The sequence below is a fragment of the Desmodus rotundus genome, chromosome 7 (genome assembly GCF_022682495.2).
Source record: "Desmodus rotundus isolate HL8 chromosome 7, HLdesRot8A.1, whole genome shotgun sequence".
NCBI lineage: Eukaryota > Metazoa > Chordata > Mammalia > Chiroptera > Phyllostomidae > Desmodus > Desmodus rotundus.
In genome coordinates, this window is record NC_071393.1 from 7,744,763 (window position 1) to 7,771,067 (window position 26,305).

The following is a 26,305-nucleotide window of genomic DNA, read 5'->3' on the forward strand; positions in this document are numbered from 1 at the left end:
CAGGGCAGCCAGGATCCCAGGGTGGACCAACCACGGAGACTTCGGCTTGGCAGCACCTCAGGCCTGGCCGCCCGCCAGCAGCCTCACCCCTCCTGCGCTCTCCGTGGATCATTTATTCCAAGAGCCCAGCTATAAATATCCACTTAGTGAGATGCCTGGCTCCTCGGGCACCCTCTCCCCACCCACCCCACCCCACCCCCCGGCTGCCTGCACCCAGCTCAGGCAATGCCAGCTCGCAATCAGTCTGCAATCTGAGTCTACTTTGCACACCCAGCACAGACTGGCTGCCCAAGTTAGTGGGCTGGAGCTTGCTGGCGTGCCCCCAAGGTTGCTACTGTAAGTTAATGGCACCGCAATTGGTTGTTAAAAACACTAATTAGCATTAACTAGGTGATGTTATCCTGATAACTTATAGGCTGCCCCAATTCTTTATTTTCCTCTTTTCCTTCGGCACCCTTTTTAAAGGTTGGGATTCCCACTGGTGTCAGGGGTCCACGGACACAGGCAAGAGCCTGGGGTCCCGAGGACAAGCACACACAAATGGTGGCTGTCCCCATGGACACAGAGCAGCCAGAGACTGATCTGGGAGGATCAGCAGGATGCGGCCTTCTCCTTCCAGGATGTGCCTCCTTAAGGACGAGTCTCCAACTTAAAGACTCAGGAGATTCTGGGAGAGTCAGAGGTGGCAACGGATGGGAGTCTTCTCCGCTCTGTGGGATTTGGGAGGTTTGCACCCTACACAGAGGGCCTCCTCAAAAAGAAACGCTGGAGTTTCTTTAGCACTGGGCAGAGTTCAGAGTCATTTTTCCTTTCTGTGTTCTCTCTGATCAACACCTAGTAACAGTCGAGTTCACTGCTGGCTAATAATAAAAACTAATTGCCTACAATTACTGAACACACACCATGGAGCCCGGACCCTGAGTCAAGCCCTTGCTGCATCCATTATCCCGGGAAATCTTCACAACCCACTGCCACCGGGAAATGTGGGCTCAGAGAGGGGAGGTTATCTGCCCAAAGACACACAGCCAAAGGAGTCCAGAGCAGAGATCAGCTCACAGGCAGCCAGCCAGCCTGTGGGTTCCAGGTTCATGGACGCAGAGGTGTGGCACCCACAGGGCCATGGCACAAAAACAGGGTGGCTTCTGGAGGAGACAGGCTTTCAGGGACGTTCACACAAGCCCGGCTGGAGTCCGGGAGGAGAAGCCCCGAGTCGTGGACCCCTGAGCTCCACCTTCAGCATCCACAGCCCATTCATTCACTCCAGGCTCGGGGAGAACTCGCAAAGGGCCGAGTGGGAACTAGCAATAGATCAGAGGGCGGGACCCTCCCAGAGGTGCCCGTGGTGCCCACGCCCAGGCGGTACCTGCTTACTGTCTGCCAGGCGCCGGTTCACACAAGTTTCATTGCTGGTGCCCCAAACAGCCCAGCAGGAGAGGCCGGGTTTTACCCATTTCATACACAAGAAAGCTGAGCCTCAGGAAATTCACTCCTCTCTACACCTGGGCCTTCAAATGGCCACTGAGGGCTTGGTGGGGGGAGGTGGAGGTGAGGATGAGGGAAGTGTCAGGCAACCACAACCCCTATCTGCCCTTCAGCCTGAGAAATGTCCATGAACTCTACTGACCTGTATGGGCAAGAGCTTCCACGGCTACAGTTTAAAAATCAGACAGCTCCCTTCATCAGACCACAAACCAGCGTTGCCACCCCAGGGCGGGAGACAGCTGCCTTGACCGGCTGGCATTACCAATGCCCACCAAATAATCCCTACCCATGGAACAGCAAGTCCCTTACAAATGCCAGCCCCTTCTTGTGTACAAGGTCATCTGCCAGTCCCCCAAGAAGCCATCTTTTACAGGCCCTGCTTGGCAGAGGAAGCCGAACCTCAGAGAGCTGAAGCTTTTGCTCAAGTTCACAGAGTTGGAAAACAACGAAGTCAAGGTTGTTACCTAGCAAGTTTGTCCAAGCCTACCCACCCCTCCCCCAAATGTCTGAATCCTAATCCCTGCAACCCAGCAATAGGTTACTTAGCAAAAGGATTTTGCAGATGCGGCTAAATTAAGGATTTTGAGATGAGGGGATTATCTTGATGTGATCACAAGAGGCCTAGTGAGTCAGAGAAGGAGGTGTGACAAGGGATGCTCAGCCAGAGGGATTTGAAGGTGCTAAACTGCTGGTTTTGAGGATGGAGAAGTGGGCCACAAGCCAAGGAATTCGGACAGCCTCCAGAAGCTAGAGATGGCGTGGATTCACCCCTAAGGCCAAGAAGGAACACAGTCCACCCAACCCCATGATGCTCGTCCAGTGAAACCCACTTTGGACTTCCCTCCACGTTGTTTTAAGCCACTGAGTTAGGAGTAATCGTTACAGCACTTGGAAACTAATACACTGGTCGCCTTCCTAGCCACCAAACTCTGATGCCTCCACTTGCTTTTCATTGTTGCTGAGCAATTTTGGGCCTGGAGTAGCCTTTCCTCCCTGCTACAGCAAGACACTGGAAAGCATTCTCTGTACCAATCATCTCTACTGAAGAGAAGTGGGGCTAAGTGGCCTGAGCCGCTCTGGATGGAAGAACAGCTAGGAAAGAAGGGCAATAAATGCCCATTTCAGCCTCGCCAGCAGACCTGGCCCCACCCCACCCTTGTCATTGAAGGAGCAGATGGAAGGGAGAATTCCTTGGTGTCACCGCCGTCTCCAGGGGTCACTCTGAGGCTACCTGGGGTCTCACCCACTCCTCAGACTCCCCAGGACGGCAGGCGCCTCGCCATCCTGTCGTCTGGGATCCCTCCTGGAGGGAGCGCGGCGTCAGGCCTTAATGGGGTGATGAGTCGGCGGAGGCGTCAGAAACACTGAGTTCAGCTCCTTGAGGACGACTGGGCTGGCACCAGGAGACAGAGGAGGCCACAGCTGGAGACGGGGAAACGGGCCTTTGGGGACCTGGTGGAGCCTCTGCTGGCCCCAAGGGGGCTGGGTGGCCGGGGCCGCCACTGGCCCCCGTGCCTCTGAAAGCCCATTACTTGCTGCCTTTGGCTTGGGAGCCGGGAGCAGAGCGTTTATCAGCGCAGATTGGGCCCAGCGGATCAATGGCTGGGTCTCTGGGCTCGGCCGTCCCCCTCCCCCTCCCCTGCTGGCCCCCTTCCTTAACTAGATGTGGGCGCCAGACCCACAACAGGTCCTCGGCAGCTGTCAGTCAAGGGCCATGAAATATTCATCTCTTTTAATCTTCTTCGGGGACCTGCCCAGAGCTCTGATGGGGGTAGAACAGTCATCATAAACTTGTAAAGGCTGAGGGGAGGGGAGGCGGCCCAAGGCAGAGACGCTGCAGGGGACAGCTGAAAGGCAGCCTGAGCCCCCGTGCTGGCACTTTCTCCAAAGACACCCACCAACCGGCATTTCCATCACACGCCCTGTGCTCCCAGAGCTGCTGAGCACACCTGCACGTACTTGGGGCTTCCTGTTCTCACGCTGTCTGTGAGCACCCTGGACTACAGACCCAGTGACTTTTCATTAGCCTCACCTTAGGCAACAGCTTCTGGAAATCACAATGCCAGGTTTACTTTTTCTTTTTTCCTAAAATTTTCATTAGAACAAATATATTCTACAGATTCATATAAATGATTACTATGTATATTAATAAAAAGAAAAACCCATATGTATATGTTTCTACATCACCTAGAAACACGTTCCACCCTTTGGAGATGCCTGGGGTGTACACCTCACTTCTCAAGCGAGAAGCACTATCGCCTCAGGTTACAGATGAGGAAGCTGAGGCTCAGAGAGATGCGGTGACTTGTCTAAAGTCACACAGCAACACGGGACAAATCCTGGGTTCAATTCCAGACATCTGAACTATAACCACAAACACTGTTTTTTTTAATCACTTGTTTTCGGGACATTCGAGGAAAACTCATTGCCTAGGACTTTCACCATCTGCTTTGCCTCTCTAGTATGTGATAGAGACCCTTTCTTAATTTCTATGTCAAATCCTGCACCGTTGGGAAACACACGACCCCCACCTCACCCTCCCAGAGTCCCAGGAAGAACAGGGCTCAGGGACGGTCTCTCAGATGGACACACAAGCAGCCGAGCAACCTAGAATTCCTTGGATTTTGCTTCCCCGCCCCTTCCCCTCCTTGGACCCGCTATCGGGTTCTGCCCGTTGCGGTTCCTCACTCTGCTTGCTGGCCCCTCTCGCCTGCCTCCCTCTCCCCAGCGGAGCGCCTTGCTCTCTCAGCTGCACCCCACAGCAGCCTACTTCGCTGGCCCTCCTTCCTCAGCTGGGTGTGGACACCAGACCCCCAGCAGACCCAGCATTCTGCCTGTGTGTTCTCCCACAGTGCAGCGCGACTGTGCCTCCTTCTGCACCTCTGGATAACGGGGAGAGGCATCCAGAGGCTAGAGGGAGACGGCGCCCGTGGAGCATCCGTCCAGGCCTCAGTGTGTGGTCAGTAAACATGTTCCATGATGCCCATCAGGAGTGGGAGAATCATGGGTCATCCCAGGTGTCCAGGTGGCCTTGCCCGTGGTCGGGGACCACAGATGCCATCCAAGCCTCCCCAGCCCGAAGGAACGGTAGCCACAGGCCCCAGATTCTGCCTCCTTCCCACCTCCTGCCTGCACGAACAGCCCGGGGCTCCTGGGAGCAGAGACTGTCCAATGGCTAAGAAAACAAGGTCTGGCCTGGCCCACACGTGGCGGTCTGGCCCTGAAGCTGGGCCCCGAGGTCAGCCTGCCCCCATGTGATTGCTCCCTGACGTTTCCTCCCTGCTGCTGGCCCCCCACTCACTAACCCTTTGCAGATCTCTGGAATAAGTGGAGCTCTGTTGGCCGGGACCTTCAGGTGTCACTGCCCAGCTGCTGAGCCCGCCAGCCCTCCAGGCAGGTGGGCTTGAGTGCCGGAAAGCGCCAGCACTTCCTCCAGCCCTGCTGGGGTCAGGGATGGCGGCTAATTGGAGGATGCTGAGCTGATGCCTGTCTCCGGCTTCCTGCTGCCTAGCCTTGGGAGGTCACCATGGGCAGTGGCCCTCCACCGCCCACCCCCAGCCTCTGTAACACAGGCAGAAGTTCATTCCCAACCGCAGGTGTTTAACCCGCCCGCATGCGAATCCTGGCCCTAGGGTATGGCTCCTTGCTCTACTGTGAGTTTTGTTCCCCCCAAAACTCACACGCTCAACCCTTAAGAAAGGATACAAGATCTGTGATAACCACTGTGGTAACAGGCCCCAACTTTTCAGTCCCCATTCTATGCCAGGTACGGTAAATAGTGTATCAGTCAGTGCAGGCCAGTTGCTGTAACAAGCAATCCCCAAAACCACTGGCTTCTCTGTGGGCCAGCAGGGCTGTGCTCTGCCTCCTTGGGGACCCAGGCTTCTTCCCACTTGCATCTTTGTCATCTTCAAGGGCAGCGATTCTCAAACATTGAGCTGGCTTCTGAATCCCCTAAAGGGCTTGTAAAAACACAGACGAGGTGCTCCCCCTCTAAAGTTTCTGCTCCAGTGGGCTGGCGTGGGTCCCCAGCATTTGCATCTCTAACAGGTTCCCCCAAAGATATTGGTGCTGCTGGTCCAGGGAGCACCCTTTGAGAGTCACGGGTCCAGGCTATCAGAATCCCTAGGTTTTTGCATCTAGCTGGCAGGTGAGGGGACAAAGAGTGTGGAGGACGGTGTAGGAGTTTTCATGAGGCCGAGCCCACCTGTGGAAAGATTCCATTGCCTGCCCAAGGTCACACAGCTAGTAGAAGACAGAGCTGGGTCTAAATCAGCTCTGAGACTCAATACCTAGGAGGTGATGGCGAAAATAACACAGAACATGGGGGTCACTCCTTACCTAGGGTCTTTTAGCCAGAGGCAGATGGGGCCTTAGGTAGGACCCAGAGTGAGGCTGTCTAGGACCCAGGGAAGGCCAGGGCTGGGGCTCACGGGAAGGGAAATGTCAGCCTTAAGAGGAGAGGGGTCTGAAATGTAGGTTTGAGGAAGGTGGCTGGTTCTAGCAGATGGAGTACAGTGGGAATTCGTGAATTAGGTGCCATGACCACCATTGTTCAGATGGGCAAACGGACCCTTAGCAAAGCAAGTCCTTGGCCAAGGACACACGGCTGCGGGCCGCAGCCTTTGACTCACGCCAGCTCTTCCTTCAGTGGGGGCAGCTGCTTCCTCCTAGTTGGGGGCGGGCCACTGCCCTGCTCCCCTCACAGCACGCCCGCCAGGCAGGCAGACGGACAGACAGACCTAGGTTCACATCCTGCTCTGCCCCCTTCTCGCTCAGTGGACTCAGACACGTGACTGCCACGTCTCTGAGCCTCAGTTTCCTCATCTATAAAATGGGGGCTCCCAGCAGTGCCGGCCTCCCAGGCGAAACGAGGGACGCAGCTCATGCCTTCGCTCCCTCATTCACTATTTATTGACAGCTCACTGTGGGCCAGGGCTGGTCTAAGCTGTGATGAAACAAAGTCCCGGCCTTGGTGGCACGTACCGTCTAATGGGGACACAGAGACTAACTGAACAAAATAAATAAGCCAAGATCTGGGGCGTTAAGTGAGGCTGAGTGGTCAGGAGAGACATAAAGGAGGATGAAAAGGGGCTGCTGACAGAGACCATGGCATTGGGGGGTGTCAGGAAGGACTGCTGGGCTCCCTGGCGGCTGTCTAGAGGTGATGGGCAGGAAGTGAATGTGGGCAAGTCAGCACAGCGGAGGGCTTTTCTATCAGTCAGGGCCCAGGGCCCTCCAGAGAGACAGGACCAACAGATTTCTTTACAGGAGCTGGTTTACTAAGCGGGGGAGCTGGCAGGGCTGAGAGAACACTGGGGTGTAAGCCAGGACTTCATGCCATGTCTTAGAGTCACAGCTGATTGAGGCAGGCAATGAGGAGGTAAGGGAGTGGAGGCCAGAGCCTGGAGGTGGTGTGGCAGCAGGTGGATGCTAGAAAGATGGGCATAGGCAGAAATCAAGATTATGGGGGTTACAGTTTGGGGTCAGAGCAAGGCTAGCGTATAAGCATGAGTGGGAGTGGGGGGCACAGGTTGGGGGCTGAGACCTCTGGAGGGGAGGGAGCCAGGAACGGAGCAGTGGGTGCTGGGGCAGTGGCCACGTGGACACTGAAGGCATGAAGGGCTGGCAAGGAAGGACAGAGCACTGGGTACAAGTGAGGCAGGACCTTCCTGGCACCAAGGGGAAGGAACACGGAGGGCAGGCAGCAGCGACCAGGGCCATGGAGGTGGGGTGTCCCCTGGCGTGAGCTTCAATGAGGGCAGATTTTAGGACAAGGCAGGGACAATGGTCACCCGGCCACCCCCGCCCAGGCCCAGTAGTAAGCAGGGAGGGGAGAGGAAACCCCATCAGTGGACAAGGGCAAGGGAAGTAAGATTCGAAGAAAGAACCAGATTTCAGTTAGAACAAGGGAGCAAGAGGAGGCTGAAGCTAAAAGGAGAACTTCCTGAGGACAGGTCGGAGGTAGGGTGGCAGGTGGGCTTCAGGACACGGGAAGGTGTGATGCTGGGTTCTACCAGGGGAAGAACAGAGCCCTGGGCCTCCAGGGGAAGAAAAACGGGCCCAGGTTCCTCACTGAAAAAGGCTGGCATGGCGTCTGGAATGCAGTAGCTGCTTGATAAATGGCTGTCTCGTGGCCACGACCCTCATTTCCCAAGCGGGCACCACCACCACACAGCGGGTGAGTGCAGGCACCGGGCCCTCCCTGGCTCACAGTCTCCTCCTATCACTCAACCAGCTGAGTGACACTGAAAGAGCGACCCCGCATCTCTGAGCCCGGCTCTCCTGCTCTGTAATTTGAGGCCCATCACCACCTACTCTCCCAGAATGGCTGGGAGGGTCACACAGCCCCTGCCTCTTAGTACGAATACACCACAGACTGAGCCTCTCTGCCCAGCAGGGACCCCTGACCTCTGAGAAGTCACAGCAAGCACTTCATGCCACCTGACTTGCTGTGTGACCTCAGACAAGCCACTTTCCCCCTGGGCCTCAGTTTCTCCATTCTGTGACATGGGGGATGGCCAAGACACTGCCTGCCGTCTTGTGTGACAACAGACATGCAAGACACCCCACTGTACAGAGCTGGGAGGGCCAGCACGGGGCCGCTAGCCAACGTGGGCAGCTACTGGGTGCCTGCAAGGTGCCAGTCCAGACCGAGAAGCGCTGTGAGTGTGAAAGACACAGCAGACTCGCTGCACAATAACTCAGATGGCTTCATACTTTTATATCAATTACACGTTAAAACAATAATGTTTTGTACAAATGAAATGTATTATTAAAGGTAATTTCATCTCGTTTTGTGGTGGTGGTTTCTGTTCTTTCACTCCATTTTTGGATGTGGCTGCCAGGAATTTGTGAGTTGCCTCGAAGGCTGCGTTGTGCCACTGAGCCACGCCGCTGTCCCAGGGCAGGGGTTGGCAAGCTGCGGCCTGAGGGCCACCTCTGACACACGTCCTGCCTTCCTACCACTCGTGAGCTAAGAGGGGTTTTGTTATTTTCAATGGTTTAGAAACGAATTTAGAAAGAAACATATCTCAGGACATGGGAAAATGGTATGGCATTTGGAACTCAGTGTTGAGAAACAGAGTTTTGCTGGAGGACGGCCTGGCCCATTCGGCTGCATGTGGTCCATGGCTGCCCCCGCAGAGGAAGGAGCTGGGAGCCTGAGCCCAGCAGAGCTGAAGCTGCCCTCCAGGCCTTTAGGGGAGAGGCACCCTGACTCCTGCTCAGAAGCATCATGTCCCCCTTTCTGGAGCACGGAGCCCAGCTGTGGACACTATGCAGCCTACAGATGCAGGTTATGTGGCCCTGGCCCCCAGTTCAGTGAGGGTGGGGCCGGCCCAGGAATCTGCATGCACTTTAAGCCACTAGCCTTGGCGGGGCCCTCGCTCTCTGTCAGGCATGGCACTGAAGCCCCAAGAGCCTCATTTCACTGAACGCTGGTGGGTCAGATACTGGTACCAGCCCCGCTGGACAGAGGAGGAAACTGCAGCTCAGAGGGGCAACAAGCTTGACCCAGCACCCGGCGGGGGGTGGGGTGGGGGGGTTGCGGGGAGCCTGCATATCCCCTTTGTTGTCCAGCAGAGGAATGCACCCACCCGTCCCCGGTCCTGCGGATGACGCGGGGCCTTTGTGCTGGGCCGGAATGTCTTCCTGCCTTTCTCTGCTGTGTTTACCCCGGATGCTGTGGGCTGAGTGGAGATGCATCCCAGGGGGCTGCCTCGAAAAGGGCTGTGTGTGGCGTCCCCAGGGGTGGGGAGGAGGGGGCAGAGCCGGCTCCAGGCGGAGCTGTGATTTAATAAGCAGACACTTAGGGCCCTGATGCAGGGCCCAGCCCATGCGGGACAGCCCTCTCCGCTAATTGTCCATTGGCTGCATAGGCGGCCTCCGTCCTGCCGGCGTCTCCTGGCTCATTAGGGAAGGGAAGGCGGGGCTCTGGGAAGAGCCCCCTCCAGCTCCAGCGGCTTCTGAGATTTTTATCACATTGGACAGCACCATTACATTCGCTCATCTACCGGAGGATCAAAACAAGGTCAGTCCTGTCCTGGGTGTCACCCCCCAGGCTCCCTTGGAAAGGACACAGGATCTGGGTTCAGATTCAGCTCTGGCTGTGAGATCATGAACAAGAAATTCAAAGCCTCTGGGCCCTGGTTTCCCGTCTGTGAAACAGTGATGACACAGCATCTTCCCTCCAGAGGTCCCATGGTCCCCGGAGCCAGGCAGCCTGGGTTCAGCCCCAGCCCCAGGCCCAGCCCCAGGCCCAGCCCCAGCATGGACGAGCTGTGTGACTTGGACCAGAGGGCAAGCCTCTCTGTGCCTCCGTTCCTCACCTCTAATAGGGATGCTGCGAGGCCTCAGCACATTCCTGGAGAAGCCATGGCCAGGGCCTGGTGCGCGTGCTCCTGTTACTCTCTCAGGATGCTGTAAGATAAAAATGAAGCAGACTCTAGAAAAGTGCTACAATAAAGATCATTTTTACTCTTGCCCTTTCCTCTGGGCATGGTTAGAAGGTAGAGCAGAGACTGGCCAGCTGCTCCCCAAATCCGCTCGCCCATCCTCCCAAACTACATCGCACTTCCCAGCCTTTCTGTGGTTGGGTAGGGCCACGTGCCCGAATTCTGGAGCCTGAGCTCCGTGACTTGCCCCTTCCGAGCCTTTCCCAGGGGCCTCCCTCTCTTCCCTGCGCTCTGTCTTCTGTGAGGAGGATGCTTAGACAGAACAGCAGGCATAGTCCATGGTGGAAGGCCCCTGGGGGCCGGAGGGACTGCAAGGAATGGGGCCCTCCCTTCCTGCACCCCTGCAGTCCACCCCTAGAAATGAGCAAGAAACAGATTGTTTGGGGTCAAGCCACAGACATTCTGGAGCTGCTGTTGCTGCTTCAGCACAGAGGTCAAGAATGACCTGGGCTGGGAGGCAAGGCCAACAGTTAGTTCCTGTGGACAGCTGCTGTCACGTCCTAGGAAGGGCATCGAGCCACAGAGCAGACATGGCCAGTGATCCGGGTTCAGTTAACTTCTCTCCTGTGAGACCCTGGTCAAGTGGCGGGAGCTCTGAGCTGCCATTGTTTCCCCTGGCAAAGAGGGACCCAGAAGAGCTTCCTAGGCAGTAGCTACAGGGGTCCTGGAGCACCTGGCACACAGCCGGGGCTTCGTACCTGCCATTCCTCCTTTCCCCGTGGGGCAGCTTGTACCCTTGGAGGGGCTCATGTCCCGACCCCCAAGCTGTCATCCGCGTCAGAGCCGTCAGCCTGGCCCCTGTGACAGGTTGGGTGCTGCGGTGTGGGAAGGGCCGTCGGCAGAGACTGCCCACCGCTCCACTTCGCCCAGGGATCCCCCCACGGCCTGGTGGTCCTCGGCTGGCCCAGACGGGAGGCTGCCGCGGTTCCCTCCACCAGGAACGCCCTCCCTGCTACTCTCTGACGGTCGGCTCCTTGCCACCCTCGGGGCACCGGCACACCGTCTTTTGCCGTGTATAATGCACATCCACGTTTTTGGCCCAACTACGCAGGAAAAAAAACCTTTCGTTTCAATTTTTTAATTCATTTTTTAAAATCTAGAAACGAAACCGGTTATCGTATTCCAGGGCATTATGTTGCATATGGACATCGTTATTGCTTCCTAGAGTCACACTTTTAATGCATAAGGATTAAAAACATTTCTATAGATACGGAATTAGTACTGCCCATGTATAATGTGCATCCTTATTTCTCCCTAAAAAATTCTGGGCAAAAAAAGCACGTATTATACACAGCAAAATACGGTAAACGGCCCTCTCGGACATCCCAGCTAACACAGATCTGCTGGTTAGCTCCTCCAACAGAGGCGATTCTTTCCTTTCACAAGAACACTCGTCCCAAACTGTACTGTTGCGTTTATCCGTGTGCTAACTCATCCACTGTCTCCACAGCACGGGTGCCTGGAGGGCAGGGACAGTATTCGTGTTTGGGCCCTGCCTGCCGGGGTTCCCTGGTTCGTCTCCGGTGCCCGGACCGGTGACTGACGGTTGAATCGCTGAGTAAAGGCCAGGCTCCCACACGGGCCCACTGAGTGACCCTGAACGACGACTCGCTGAATCGTAGTGAGCTTCATGTATAAAATATACGAAAAAGCATTGCCATCATGACAAACAAAGGGTCTTTTTAAAAGGGATGTTCAGCGCCTGGCCTATAGCAAGGGTCGGGAAAGGGTCATTTCTGTGGGTGCTGTCGGCAGGGGAGCTGCCAGCGGTCCTGGGTGAGGGTTCCTCACAGCGGACCCTGGGCGAAGGCTCGTTCACGGCGAAGGCGATCGTGGAGCCCCGGTAGAGAAGCACAGAAATGTGGCAGAGGGAGCAACGCACGTCGTGAGGCCTGGCTCTCCTTCCCTCGGGTGTGGGCAGGGCCCAGGGAGCCACTTCTAGCAGAGAGAGGAAAGCAAACGTGCCCCTCGGACAGCGTGTACCTTCTGAGACCAGCTCACAGAAGGCGCTGGGGCCTCCATCTTGGTCTCTGCATGCCTGCGTCACCCACCAGGGGCGTCGGGGAGACAGCGAGCTGTGCTGTGGAGAGGCGCAGGCAGTGAGAGACTGAGGCTTCCAGCCAAGCGCCATGGGAGGTGGCGTGGGAGCTGATCCCCCAGCTGCAATCAAGCCTTCGGACTACGGCCCCGGCCATGGCGCCCTCAGTGAACACGGTCTGCACCAGCTCCACCCAGGGAAGCCCTGTCTGCCCTCCTGCCCCACCAAAACAATGCAATTGTAGGGCTCTGCTGCCTTAAGCCACTGAGTTTCAGGGGCATTTGTTCTGCAGCAATGGATCACTGATACACTCCGTTGTGGAGCAGAGCCCCACAGGGCCAGCTGGGAGCTCGGGGAGTCTGCATTCGGAACCTGCTTCAGAGCTGCACCCATTGAGGGGAGGAGAAGCTGGGTATTTCTGCTCCAATACCCACCCATCAGTGGAAGAGCTCCCGACCTTTCTAGCTGACCCTCACTGAGGTCGAAGGAAAGCCCTCGGGAGGAGAGTGGTCAGTGCTTGAAGGTGATGCCGTAGGAATACACCGGGACAGTGAGTGGTGAGGGGGTGCTGGTGGGAGACGGACCCTGTCTGCTCTCGTGGTATAGGTTCCAGATTTCTCATAGGCCCCAAATCCCCAAATTTCTTATTTTCCCCTAAAAGGGAGCCATTGAGTGTTACTATGAAACCTTTGCTATTAGCACACATCTCCAAAGGCAAACACACAAAGGAACTTCATTTGTGTATCTTGAGACATGTTTCCTAATAACAAATCCAGAAATCAGAAGGATTCCTGGTTGGGGAGAGCAGAAGTTTGTTACTTTGTTTTGTTTGCTTCTTTCATAAACTGAAGCCACATACAACATAGCGCCTTATTCTGACATTGAAAGTAACAACACAGCACAATTAGGCGACGTGGGTCTCAGAAAACGGCCTCTTTATATTACCTCATAAAATATCTAATATCGAACTCTGTAAATTACATCAATGCCTTTGAACAAACATCGAGTTCTTTTTAATAAATAAAATGTTCAAAATTATTTCCTGGAAGTGCATTTTAGACATTAATAACTGGCTTCAAATGAAATTCCATTTCATAGCGATAAGCAAATGTAATTTCTGAAAACTGAAACAGTGTGTAAGGCTTACCTGCTCCAGAGAGGAAAGGAAATACTGAGCTAATGCAGCCATCAAGATATATAACCTGCTACTTCTTGAATAAACCAAATTCCATCCCTAAACACAGAGAGCTCAGAAATTCAGACCCAAGGACATAAATATAAGGTATTTCCTGGAATTAGTTTCATATGTTTTATACATTGCAGTTATCAATTGATCTGACACGACATCTTAGGCAGTTTTAAAATTACATCTCGTGCATCAGGAAAATACACGCTTTTGTTGCATCTGGTCCTCTGCGTTATCAAAAGCACATATTATTTAAGTGGAAAAAATCAATATTTCCGCATCATTAAAAAATAATAATTTCAATAGTATAAATCTTTGTGCTATTCCTTCCATCGAAGGTCAGCAGACTGTGGTCCGTGGACTCAGTCCGGCCTGCCGCTTTCCTACGGCCCAGGAGCTAAGAATAGTTTTACAGTGTAAATGTCTGAAAAAAAAAAAATCAGGAGATTTTGTGACATGCGAAAATCATATGACATTCCAGCTTCAGTGTCTGTAGATAAAGCTTGAGTGCATTCAGCCATGCCTGTTATTCACGTGTTGTCCCCGGCTGCTTTCACTACAATGACAAAGATGACCTTATGACCTGCAAAATCAAAAATATTTACTGTCTGGCCCCTACAGAAAACACTGGCTGATCCCTGCTCTATACCCATCTGCACTCAAGGGAGCTACAAAGGGAAGTCTCGTTAGGGACTCAGGATGCTTGAGAGGGTCAATATCAGTATTGGCTTCGTGCACCCCTTGCTGCCCCGGGTCTCCTGGAAGCCTGCACAAGACGGCGCTGGGCAGGGGGAGAACGGTTTCCAAGGAAAACCCCAGCCTGAGCCACCGATGGAAGCGCGAACGATGTGTCACCGCCCCTACCCGAGAGTTTGATTCGTCTGAGTGAGGGAACTATATAAATCGCCTTCACTATCTACTTTCTTTCAACCTCTGCAGACACATGTGGGGGCAAAGCAGGAAGAACAGCGGCTGAGTCGGGGGGAACGGACACCAGCAACAGGCAAGCCCTTCAACCTCTGTTCCGATCGTTCCTCTCAGCTTGGTAGCTCTAGTTTGGCCCCGTTCACCTGACGTCACTTTTTAAAAAAGAAAAAAGGTCCTATGCTTTCTTTCGACTTTCTTCTTCAAGCCTTATTTAAACAATTACAAAACCCACGTGAGTTTGCTGTGGCACAATTGTAAAACAACACGAATGGACGAAAGTTACACATTTCCCAAGACAGACTGCTAACACTCCGTTGACTTGCTCTCTAGGTGCACGTGTGCCTCTCCCTCCAATTCCCTGTCCATTGTAAGGAAAGTTGACGCTTCTACAGCGCGGCATTAACACCCACCTGTGGAACCCCTTTAATTCATTTAGTCATTCCCCGTTGTTGGACATTTCGGTTGTTTTTCAGCTTTGCTGTCTTTTGTTTTGCCATTCTAAATAATGCAGGGATGAGCGTCTTTAGAGCTAAATCATTAGACACATCTCTGAATATTTTCTTAGGACACATTTGAAAAAGTAGTATTGGGTCTCCGAGTGGATACGTATTGTTAAGACTTTTGATACATAGTATAAAACCTCCCTGGGGAAAGGCCCTTCCCTCCAGCATGGTGTGATAGTGGCTGTTACACACACATGCATTCATTTGACTTGTTTTTGAGGACCTATTGTGTTCCATGCATTTTTCAGGTACCGGGAATGTAAGCAAAAGAATGTGGCAAAGAACAAAACAGGCAACAATCTCATCTGTATAACTCGGAATATGTTCATCTCTCTATCATCTCTCCATCCATCCATCCGTCAATCCATCCACCTTCTACCCTCCATGCTTCCATCTGTCATTCATCCTCCCTCCACCCACCCATCCTCCGTCCACCCACCCTCCCTCCATTCTCCATGCATCCATCTATGGATGGGCGCGGGGATGGATGGATGGGTGGGTGAATGGATGGGTGGACGAAAGGAGAGGACAGGACAGAATATGTACATCATGTAAGTGAACATAGCACAATCGGACGGCACGGAAGACCAGTGAGATTCTTAGCTTAACCTAGAGGGGCAAACATAGCACTTTCCCTTTTCTCATTAAATGCAGCATGCCAGAGGGACTTATTTCCCCCCCACAACAATCCCGGAGGCAGTTATTATCACACCCAATTTACAGAGGAGGAAACTGAGACTCAGAGAAGTTATCACTCCCCTGAGGTCAAACAGCTAGCAAGTGGCAGCACCGGGACTCCGGGACTCCTGGACTCCGAGCCCTAGCTCATTCACAATCTTTAGCACAAACACTGTAACCTGAGCATTGGGAAGAATGTCCTCCAACCCCAAAGAAAACACCAGGATAAGGAGAGACAGAGAGAGAGAGAGAGAGGGAGGGGGAGAAGGGGGGAGAGAGGGGGGGGGGAGAGAGAGAGAGAGAGAGAGAGAGAGAGAGAGAGAGAGAGAGAGAGAGAGAGAGAGAAACAACCAGCCAGTTTCTTTGTAAGTAAAAGGACTGGAAACGGGGGAAAGGGGTTAATGATGGGTCGGCTGAAAGGAGACAGAGACCTTCCGCATGAGATGACACGACATGACAGAGTGGAGACTGTGCATCCGCACACGTCACGCCCTTTCTCCAAAGCCACGGTTATTTATCTGCTCGAGCCCTTGTTTTTTCCTTGCTTTAAAGCGAAGTGCGCAAACATTCTCACTTCAAAGGGGAAAAATCCTCATAAATGTCATTTTACTGCCGGCCTAGAAGAATAGCATCAACAGACCCTGAGAGTGTGGCAGGGAGTCGGGGGGGGGACATGGGGTAGGGATCCCAGGCACATCTGTGGTTCAGAGGGAGAGCAGTCACTGGCCACTTCCCCTAGCAGGGAGGTCAGCTCCGAAAGATCCCAGCTGAGCACAGGCCTGTAGCAGCGAGGAGCATGGCATCGCCTAAGTTCAAACCCCAACGATGCCTCTCTTTAGCCAGACAAGCTTCTCAACAACCCTGAGCCCTGTTTTGTTTTGCTTCCATCTCCGAGATCAGCATGATTTAACAGTAGCCACCGCAGGGAGTCATTGTCAGGATTTAAAAAATTAGCAAAGGGAAAGTGCCCAGCCCAGTGTCTGGTACACGGGTCCTTAGCAGGTACCAGCTATTGTCTCTGGGCATCTTTGACATGGAGGGAGGTCAGTTTTATTGTGACGCCCCTGCCTGTGATAGAAAGTGTGTGTGCTGGGAGGTGGGTCCTCATACACGGAAGCATGCCCTATGGAAATTATCAGGCGAGAGGCAGGTCCCCAGCTAAGCAATGGGAACCCGGAAGGCAGGCTGTAGAAAGTGAGCCGACACTATTGACTGGAGCCCCAAGACCATCCCCATTCCCTTCTTGGCTACCTTCCACCAGAGACGCCAGGCAGCCAGAAACACACACACTCCCTTGCAGCTATGGGGTTCAGAAACATATGAGAAAGTCTGCTGGGGAGAATTTTGGAAACTTTACAGTTAGATAAAAAGGGCCAGCTGTAACTGGCAAAGTCTCTCCTGGTGTCTCCTTTCTTCCTCCCCTTCCGGGAGTGCAGAGAGTAGCCACGGTGGCCACGAGGGAGTCGCAATAGCTCCCAAGACTCACGGACCCAGTGACAACCACCACCTACTAACAGGCTTCTTGTTATTTGCATGACTTAAGCCACTGGAGCCAGGTGTTCAACTATTTGCATTCCCAGCTCATCCAAGGTCAAGAGAGAGGTCCTTCCTCCCTGTAGGCCCAGATCCCAGAAATCTCAAGTTCGAGTAGCCCAGATACATCTGAGGGTACTTCCAGCTTGTGGGGAAATGCTGACTTTCGCTTTACCAAACTCCAAAAAGACAACTGGCAGAAAGACACGCTAATAATCCTTCAAGCCAAGATGCACACAGCAAAGATGGGGCAAATTATCTATCTTCTCTCTGTCCCCTCTGAGTTTACCTCCCTGCGTCACCCCCGAGCCTCCAGCGTTAACGGCCTGGCCTGGCCTCTAACGTTCCGCAGGGAAGCAGTGGAGCTGTGGACCTGCAGAGGCAAGACTGCTGGACGGAGAGCGCGGACAGGCCGAGGGAAGACGGCATCTTGGGAGAAAGGAGATCATGAGTTCCAGATCTGCTCACTTCCTTAGCACCACGATGGAGCAGAGACCGATTGTCTTTCGGGGCCTAACAAGACCCTGGCTGCTAGAGCATTACTTTCCAAGCAATCTCCTTCTTCGACTGGCTCAGCTAGAACAGGAAGTTCACAGATCTTCGGGTACCTCAAGCCCATTTGCGTTGCTTGTTCAATTTCCCCAAAAGCCAAAGCACGTGTCTATTTCAGACGCATTTCTTTATACTTATCCCGTGGAGGAAATGCATTCTGCCACTGTTGTCCTTAACCATTCACTCACGCGTGCAAGGGTTGATTGATTGATTAACTGAGTCCATTAACATTTATTGAGCACCTACTATAGGCCAGATTCACATTGAGTAGAATGTCAGGAATGACAAGTGACACATTCCTGCCTCGGTAAGGATACAACATCCCAGATTCCACCCATTTCCTTCACTAGACCTTCTGCAAAACTTCCTCCCAATCTTTTCATTTCACAATTTAACACAATGAAAATCACAATTGTTATTGCTTTTGCGCCGAGCGCGTCTGGTTACCATTGTTCAAACGGCGTTCCTAAGTCACTCTACAGGTGCATTTTAAAACACATGTTGGCGAGTCTACAGCTTTCAGTGGAGAATTCTCCCTGCCTTCACTATGCTTTTACAGAGAGCAGGAGTGTATGAATGGGATGTATCACCAAACCTTCATAGTAGCTTTGGAAGATGGGGGACCGACTGTCCTGCTTAGGACATATGACCACACTACCACCTGGTGGTAATGTTTCACCCGAAGCCATGGGAGAAAGATGGCTGAGTGATCCCCAAACATAAGTTTTTGGTGAAACTTATGAATTGGAAAGAGATTCTTTGTGGATGAAGCCAGAAGAGCCAAAGAGCCCACAGAGGATCACATCTCAGTGATGTTAAAAATTCAGATCAATGCTCTCTAATTACGGTCTCTAGCTGCCGTATTTATGGTGAGTAATGACTGTGCACAGCTGAGAAATGCTTTTCACATGTCCGGCTCGGGATATAAATTACTATTGTCCCCATTTCTCAGCTGAGAAAACCGAGGCTCGAGGAGATTATGGTGCACAGTTGGCAATATAGGAAAAGCAGGGTCCAAAAGCTTGGTTTATAATGTTTAAACACCCAGTTTCCACATTTAGGAAGGGCTTCGCTGTGGTTCTGGGTGCCATGTAAACTTGGAAATCAGCTGCATTGGTCAATGTTGTATCAGAAGGCACTGACTGCAAGGCAAGTAAATAAAATAAAGAAGTGAGGGACATGTCACCATCCCGTGACCGCACAGACTCCATGTTGGCCGATGGTACAAAGGACAGGATGGCCCTGTCTTAGGTCAGCTCAGAGGCCCCAAAGCAGAGCCTGAGACAAGGTGAGGTACAAGTGATGCATCCAGAGCCCTCTCCAGCAAGGCCCATGCCACCATGGGGGAAGCACTGGTGAGGTTTCACATGAAGTCTGGCTTCAGCCTGGTCCCACGGGGACCATGAACTGTTCGCTGCATGGTGGAGTTGTTCCCCTGGAGACAAGGAAGCTTGGCTCTCGTACCCTGGGACAAGCCACGGACTATAGGAACCAACTCTGGAGGGGACTGTAAAATCAGGCACCTTCAGGCAAAGGGGCTCCAGTTGCCCCAAAGCAATTCTCTGCAGGGCTGGAAGTATGAGCCACTCACAGTAACACACACAGTAGCTGGGAGATGGGCACACTCAACCGGCAAAAGGGCCCCAGGGGATCCGGGAGGGTACCAACGGCATCCCCCTTTCCACTCTCTTCCTGCCCCAACAGCTTCCACAGCGTCCTTCAGATGCGCCCATACGTGTCTACCCCAGGGTCTTTGCACTTGTGGTCGCCTCTGTCTGGATGCTCTTTAGTTCACCTCCTTCAGGTCTCAGCCCAGGTGCCCTATTCTTAGTGAGACTGGCCCCAGCCACCGCATTTCAAACGGAAACAACCCATGCATGAGTGCACACACGCACACACGCTAGTCTCTTTCCAGCTCTACTTTTTCCATAGCATCTATTATCTTAGTATTAATAACAATTATATTCTTCTCAGTATTTTTCTCTGGGGTCTAGTTTCCCAATGTGGCCATGTACATTTTAGCAGGGGGGAATTCTTCATTTTGTCTTGTTTTAAAAAAAATAAGAATGAAAACATGAAAGACCTTTGGTGGATTAATCCAATGCTCTTTCCCACAGCAGAAGAGACAGACGTCATACTGAGCTGTGCCTGTCAACGGTGGTGCGACCTGAAGGAAGACGCCCTCTCAGGTTATGCTGCGCTCAGTGTCCGGCTGTGCCAGCTGCTCAGGAAGAGTTTGAGTGTGGAAAGAGGAGCAGAAGGGAGGGGCCAAGGTAGAGGAAGGAAGTGAGGGAGGGAGGAAAAAAGCGATGAAAGAAGGAACTAAGGGATAGAAGGAGGGAGGGAGTCAGAGATGGAAGAATGGAGGAAGAAAGGAGGAAAGGAGGAAAGGAAGAGGGGAGGGGACCCATTTATTTCCACCATGACAGGGTCCGAAGGCTCCTGCCCAGTCCCTGGGGGAGATGGAGCTGCTTCGCAGTCTGGGTCTTCGGGGACAACAGCAGCAGTCATCTGTCGATCAGCTGGCATGACAGACCCCGGTCAGGTGGCCTGGAGCCCGACCATGTACCAGTGACTTGCACAACGGGAGCCTCGGGCTCCCCCGCACAACCGGGGTCTTTACATCAGCACCAGCCTCAGCATCCCTTCGCCCATACCATACAGTGATGAGACAGACATCGTTCACTCCAATCGAAGGATGAAAATGGTGAGGCACGAGAGAGGTTAAGGCACCCGTGCGAAGCCGCACACTCTGGGCGAGAACAGGTTTCACCCGATTCTCCGCCTACCTTCATTTTCTCCTACTCTACCTGCACCCTCCGAAGGGGCAGTTGGGTCTGAAAGTGAAGCCGGGAAAGAGGGAAGACTCCAAGGCTGGGACCCAGGCACACTGTCCCTGCGCCCACCCCGCCACGTGGTGCCTGCGCGCTAGTGGTGAGCAGACGGCTTTGTATCTCTGGACCCCGAGAGAGAGACCCTCCACGTTCAGGGGCTGCAGTTCACCCAAGGTCAGAGTAATTGGGCGTGATGGATGGTTGATCTCGTCGTGAAAACCCTACACAAAACCTCCAAACCGACTTAGTCGTCATTTCATACCCCTCCCAGTCCACTGAGAAGAGCGGGGTTTTATTTCCTTTCTGCAGAGCAGAGAAATCAGCATCTTCAGCTCTGGAAAGAGCTTTTATAAACCCCTGAGTGGCGGACTCCGGTTTCCCAGGGCCAGTACTGGATACCCCAGACGGACAGGTCTGGCCCCTCTAGGGGAGGAGGAAAAGGAAGATAATCATAGGAAGGGGGACTACTTGCTGGGTCAAGCATTATTCCATGAATCACATGAATGAACCCCCACTCTGGTGAGGGATGTTGATGGCGGGGGAGGCTGTGCATGTGGCGGGGCGGGGGGGGGGGGAAGGGGGTATACAGGAAATCTCTGTGCTTTTCCCCTCAATTTTTTCTATGAACCTAAAACTGCTCTAAAAAAAAAACCCACAGTTTACTAATTTTAAAAACTAAAAACAAACATCGTGTCCTTGTGAACATGTTGCTAGGGCTTCTCCCAGGCCCTCGGAAGGAGCCTGTGCGGGCAAGCGATCCAGAAACTTAAGTGACGTCCGCTGCTTCCTTTGAGACCAAGTGTAACTGAACCAAGCAGGCCTGGGAACCGACGTGACTGACGTTTAGTAAATATGTACCTTGAGCACAGATGAGGGCGGAAATGTGCAGGCATCTCAGAGCTGGGAGCAGGCCACAAGCCCGGCACTGTCGTTCGCGTTTGCAGGGGGAACGGAGCAGGCTGGCCGTCTGCTGAGTCGGTCAACCTGAGGATGGCAGAGAGAGTTCCTACCATCAGTACCAGCGTTAGTTGAGCTTCTGCTATGGGTCAGACAGTGCCAAGTGCTTAATACATTTTTTTAAATCTTCACGCAACACTATTATTATGAGCATTTCCTTTAGTGATGGAGGCACCGAGGCTCGAAGAAGCGAAATGAGTTACCAGGAGACTTCGTTACAGACAGTCACTGAAGGAGAGGTTCAAGGGACGGTGCACCTGGCTCCACGGAGTCACGCTGCCTTCATCCAGGGCTTTCGGTGACACATTTTACCCTTGATGTTTTCTTAGCATTTGCGTCATGGTGCAGGAGGACCTGCGCTGAGGCCTTCCCTGAGGCTGTGCATATAAAAATCAAAATGAGATCATGGAGCAGAGAACTCCTTTTCATGGTGAGGTGTCACATGTACTTGTCAGGATCCAATCAGAAAACAGCAACCACTAAAGGTCTGTCAGACAGGGAGGTGAACAGAGGGACTTCACTGCCCAGATGAGGGAAGGGCTGGGAAGCCAACCGGAAATGGGGAAGCAACCCGGAAGCTGGCCAGAGCAGGCAGCTGCCACTCCCCTGTGGCTGGAAGGATGGCAAGAGAAGGCAGTTTTGCCAGAGCCAGAAGCTGAGGCATCCAGAAGATGCTGGAGCCCCGGGGAAGGGTGGCCACAGAGCTGAGATCATGGAGGAAGGAGCTGTCCGCAGGGAGGTGGGCCAGAGGGAGGAGATGGCAGCTGTGGGAGAAGCCTCGGAAGCAGAGAGGAGAAGCACGGCCCCGGCTTCTCCCCTTTTCCTCCTCTCCAAATTGCCAGCATTCTTGTCATTCAGCAGCCCTTTCCGGGAAGCTAAGAAACAGCACAGCACAGAAGGAAAAGGACGAGACGCAGATTTGAAGGCAGCCTTGCCGTTAAGCACACCTCACACAGGCAGGTGCTGTTCGCATGAAAGACAAATGCAGGCTCTTGATTGACAAGAAGAGGAGGGTAAGAAACAGGATTCCAAAGTATCACTCAATCTTCCTTCTCCCACGTGGCCAGAACAGTGGAGAGCAGAGTGACAAGACACAACCAGGAGGTCCCGCAATTCTGGGCAAGACCTTGAGTGTACCGAAAAGATGCGGCGGAGCAGCACCCAGGGAAAAGGGGGAGGGGGGCAGCTTACACAAGGTATTCTGCCTGCATCCAAGCGGCAAAGGGTTAGCCCTTCAAGGGCAGGGGTTATTTCCATCCAAAAATAGAGAGAAGCCTTGGGACTCATGGAAGTGGCCTGCCTCCTCCGAAGGGGCCTCTGGTTAGGAGGCGTGTGGACCTCAGCCTCGGGGTCCAGAGATGACACCGTCCTTCTGGCTCCCTTGATCCACTAGAAGTGGGCAGCCTTCCTGCACAGCAGTGAGCTGGCCAGTGGCCCCTCGGGCTGCTGCCTACTGAAAGGCGTCTATGGGAAGGAGGGAGTGTAGCCCCAGCCAGAAGCTACTAGCCCCACTTCTCTCTCCACTGATGCCCTGCTCTGGGCCTCCAAGCACTGCTTCTCCACCAAGAGAGGCTCCTGAGTCCAGCACTCTCTGCCCCCATTGGCTCGCAAGCCCACAGCATTTCATGCTGCAGCCATAGGCATGCCATTCAGCAACCTGGGGCACCTGCCTTCTCTTCCCTGGGGCTGCAAAAAACCCTACACCTCCTTTTTGTCAGGTTAGCACTGACTCAGCTCTCAGCTCAGCAAATGTCACTTCCTCGAGAAAGCCCTCTCTGACCACCCCCCCCAGTGATCTGTCCCAAAGAACACCGACAGCACCCAGTCACATTCCCCACAATGTCCTGTCCTGCGCCACTGCTCCAAGACCCCTCCTGTCAATCCCCAACCCCTGTGCGTGCCACCTCTACATCTCTGTCAAACCCAAGTCCTCCCCCCGCTCCCCACCTCCACCAGCCAAGTGCAGGCCGCTGTCATCTTCCTCCTGGACTCCTGGACCAGCTGCTTCACCTGCTCCCTAGCCTTTCCTCTACTCATCTCACCCCGACTCTTCGCCCCACGGAGACACCCAGGATCTTTCTAAAATGTGCATCTCGGATTCCATCTGAAGTCCTTTTTGTGTCTCTCTATTGGCTTCAGGATGGCGTCTAAACTCTTAGTATTCCAAAAAATTTTTCTAAAAACCTGCTAGACCTGGTCTCTGCTCACTCTGCAAACCCAGAGATGCTGCAGCAGCAGGAGACTGGAGTGGAGGAAACTGACACGCGTCACATGATCACCTCACACCTAGTGCTGCGCTGCGCGCTTCGTGCTCTTCCTGATCCTGGCGTGTCCCCTATGGAAGGGGACCCGCTATTCTAACAGTCCCAAGTCATGGGTTTAAAACATTTTGGGTGGTGGTTCGATATATTTTTCAGGAGACAGAACATCACCATAGGTGTTTCACTGAATAGTCAAACCGATTTCTTTTCAACTGATGGCCACCTTTGTTTCTTCATCAGGAAACTCCAGGCCATTTGTTCTATGGCCACTGCATTCGGGGTGTCTGACAGATCAGCATCCCCACTACAGGATGCGGAAGGCACCACGCTCCCAGGCAAAGGGGCGGTTACAACAACACAGGGGTCTCCAGGCTGGGCTGCCTAGAGCTCTTCTCGCCCAGTAAACTTCCGAGTGTCCCGCTCAGCCCCCGCCCCCAGCCAGGTCCAAGGACAGAATCCAGCCAGCGGCCTTTAACAGGCAGGAATATTCATGCCACGTCCAGAAAACTAAGCCCCAGGGACAGAGCTGATGCCTCCTGAAAGGAATCGGGGTGGAATCTCCAGAGATTAAGAAAATGACAGTGACCAAGCTGCAAAGGGGGAAAGGGTGACAAGACGTGGAGATGAAAGCAGCCAGGCCATCCATTATTTTGATTTGTGCTCCTTTTTATTATTAATATTATTTCAAAGGGAATTAAAGGAATGAATTAAGACTTCATTAGACCCCGACAACTTCAGGAATATTAATCCGTCTTCCATTTGCATTAAAGCTTATGGACCTCTCCAGGGCTGGGGTGACGGAAAGCGAAAGCCATTGATACGTGTCTGTCTCCCTTCCCGGTGCCCCCCGGCCACTTTCCCTTTCATGCCTTTGTTTGACATACAGGCAAGAATCATGAGGTGTTGAGTATCATTAACTTCCAAACACCAACGAAATCAGTAGGAAAGTGCAAACATTGTGGACCCCGACCGTCTCTGCAAACGATCTGTCCCAAAGTCCTCCCCTTCGGAGATGAAAAGAAAGAGCGTGGCGGGCTGATCGTCCCGGGGAGAGAGGACGGAGTGAGCAGGAGGGGGACACGCAGCATAAATGAAAATATGATTGACTTCTTACCTCGGCCCGGCTCACACATGGTTCTGAGCATTTAATAAACAGGTTGACACTTTGAGGTCCCCTCATTAGGGGACCGTGGAGACGTGGATTATCATAAATCAGAAGGCCAGGTTATCAAAGCTTGTGATCTTTAACTGTGTCAGGGCGCCCTCCTGTCTGCTCCAATGGAGGCAGCAACGTACAAGCTGCAAAGAATTAGCCGCTGCGCCGTGATTTAATATACACACAGCCCTGGAGCAGGCGGGAGGCTGGGCCGGGCAGGGGAAGGTTGCCCAGGTACCCATCGCAAGTACAGCTGCCTCGGGGGTGCCTGGTACCTGGGCGATGGGGAGGGCTGATGCGAGCACGGACAGAGCAACAGATCTACGTGTTTGGTGAGATGGGAGCGGTGAAGGGACATTGCTATGGAATGTTAGGGTTTCCCAGTCGGAAGGGGCATTGGAAACCCTTAAATCCTGCGGTTTCCTGGCCTAGCTTCACATCAAAGTCTAAGGCAAAACTGAGATTTCTAATAAAGGCACATCTCTCCTAGCACTCAAACATCGCCTCCGGAGAAATGAATGCGTGTATCCACGAAAAGACTGGCCAGCAAATGTTCACCGCAGCCTGACCCAGAACAGCCTCCAATGGAACCATCCCAAATGCCCTTCAAGGGGAGAGTGGCTGAAACACACTGTGGTATATCCATGCAAAGGAACACTAGTCAGCAGTGGAAAGAAATGAGCTCCAGAAGGCTGCGAGACATGGGTGCACCGCAGAGACATAACGATGGGTGAAGGAAGCCAGGCACAGGGACGGGACTCCACTTATCTGAAGTTCAAAGACAGGCAACACCAATCGATGGCATTAAAAGTCAGCACAGAAGCAGGATCGGAGGAGACTTGTAAGGAAACTTTCTGGGGAGATGGAAATGTTCTATACTTAATCTGAATGATGGTTATAGGAGTGAACACATTTACAAAAATTCACCGACTGGTTTTTCATAGTTGCATGTTTTACTATGCGTAAGTTATGTCCCAATGAAGTACTGCAAAAACAAATGATAAATGAATAAATGCAGATTTTAGGGCCTTTGCACATGCTGTTCCCTTGGCCTAGAGTCTCCCTCCTCCCGATATTTATGAGGAGGCCCCCATCCTATCAGGTCTTATCTTAACCGTCAGCTATTCAGAGGCCTTGGCCATGCACCGCTGTATCACCCTGGGATTTGTTTTTGATTGTGTCTTCATATTCCTAATCATGCTCAGAAATTACCCTATGGATACTTTTTAAAATTCTCATCCACTTCCTGCAGCCCCATCACCACAAGACTAAACTCCTGGAGGAGAAGGGTTTTCTCTGACGTAGCTACTCCTTGCGCTGTGGCCCTCTTTGCCCCTGTCCGCCCTGCTGCGCCCTGCTGGAGCGTGTCAGCACCGTCCTGCTGGAGCGCATCAGCGTGCATCCTCACCTTCTGCTGGGTGAGTGGCGGCCAATGGGAAGCCCTAGTGGGAGGCTGAAAGGAAAGGGGAATGGGAGATTCGGGTGCCGGCTCTGCTCTGTGAGGTCACTATAAGCCGGCTGTTCTCCACTGGGGGTAATGCCCCCCAGGGGACATTTACCAATGTCTGGAGCCATGTATGGGTGTCACAACGAGGGGGTAGGATAGGGTACTACTGGCATCTGATGGGTAGAGGCCAGAGATGCTGCTGAGCATCCTACGATGCACAGGACAGCCCCTCCCCCCACCACAAAGAGTGATCCGCCCTGAATAGTGCCAAGGTTGAAAAAGTCTGTTCTAGGTG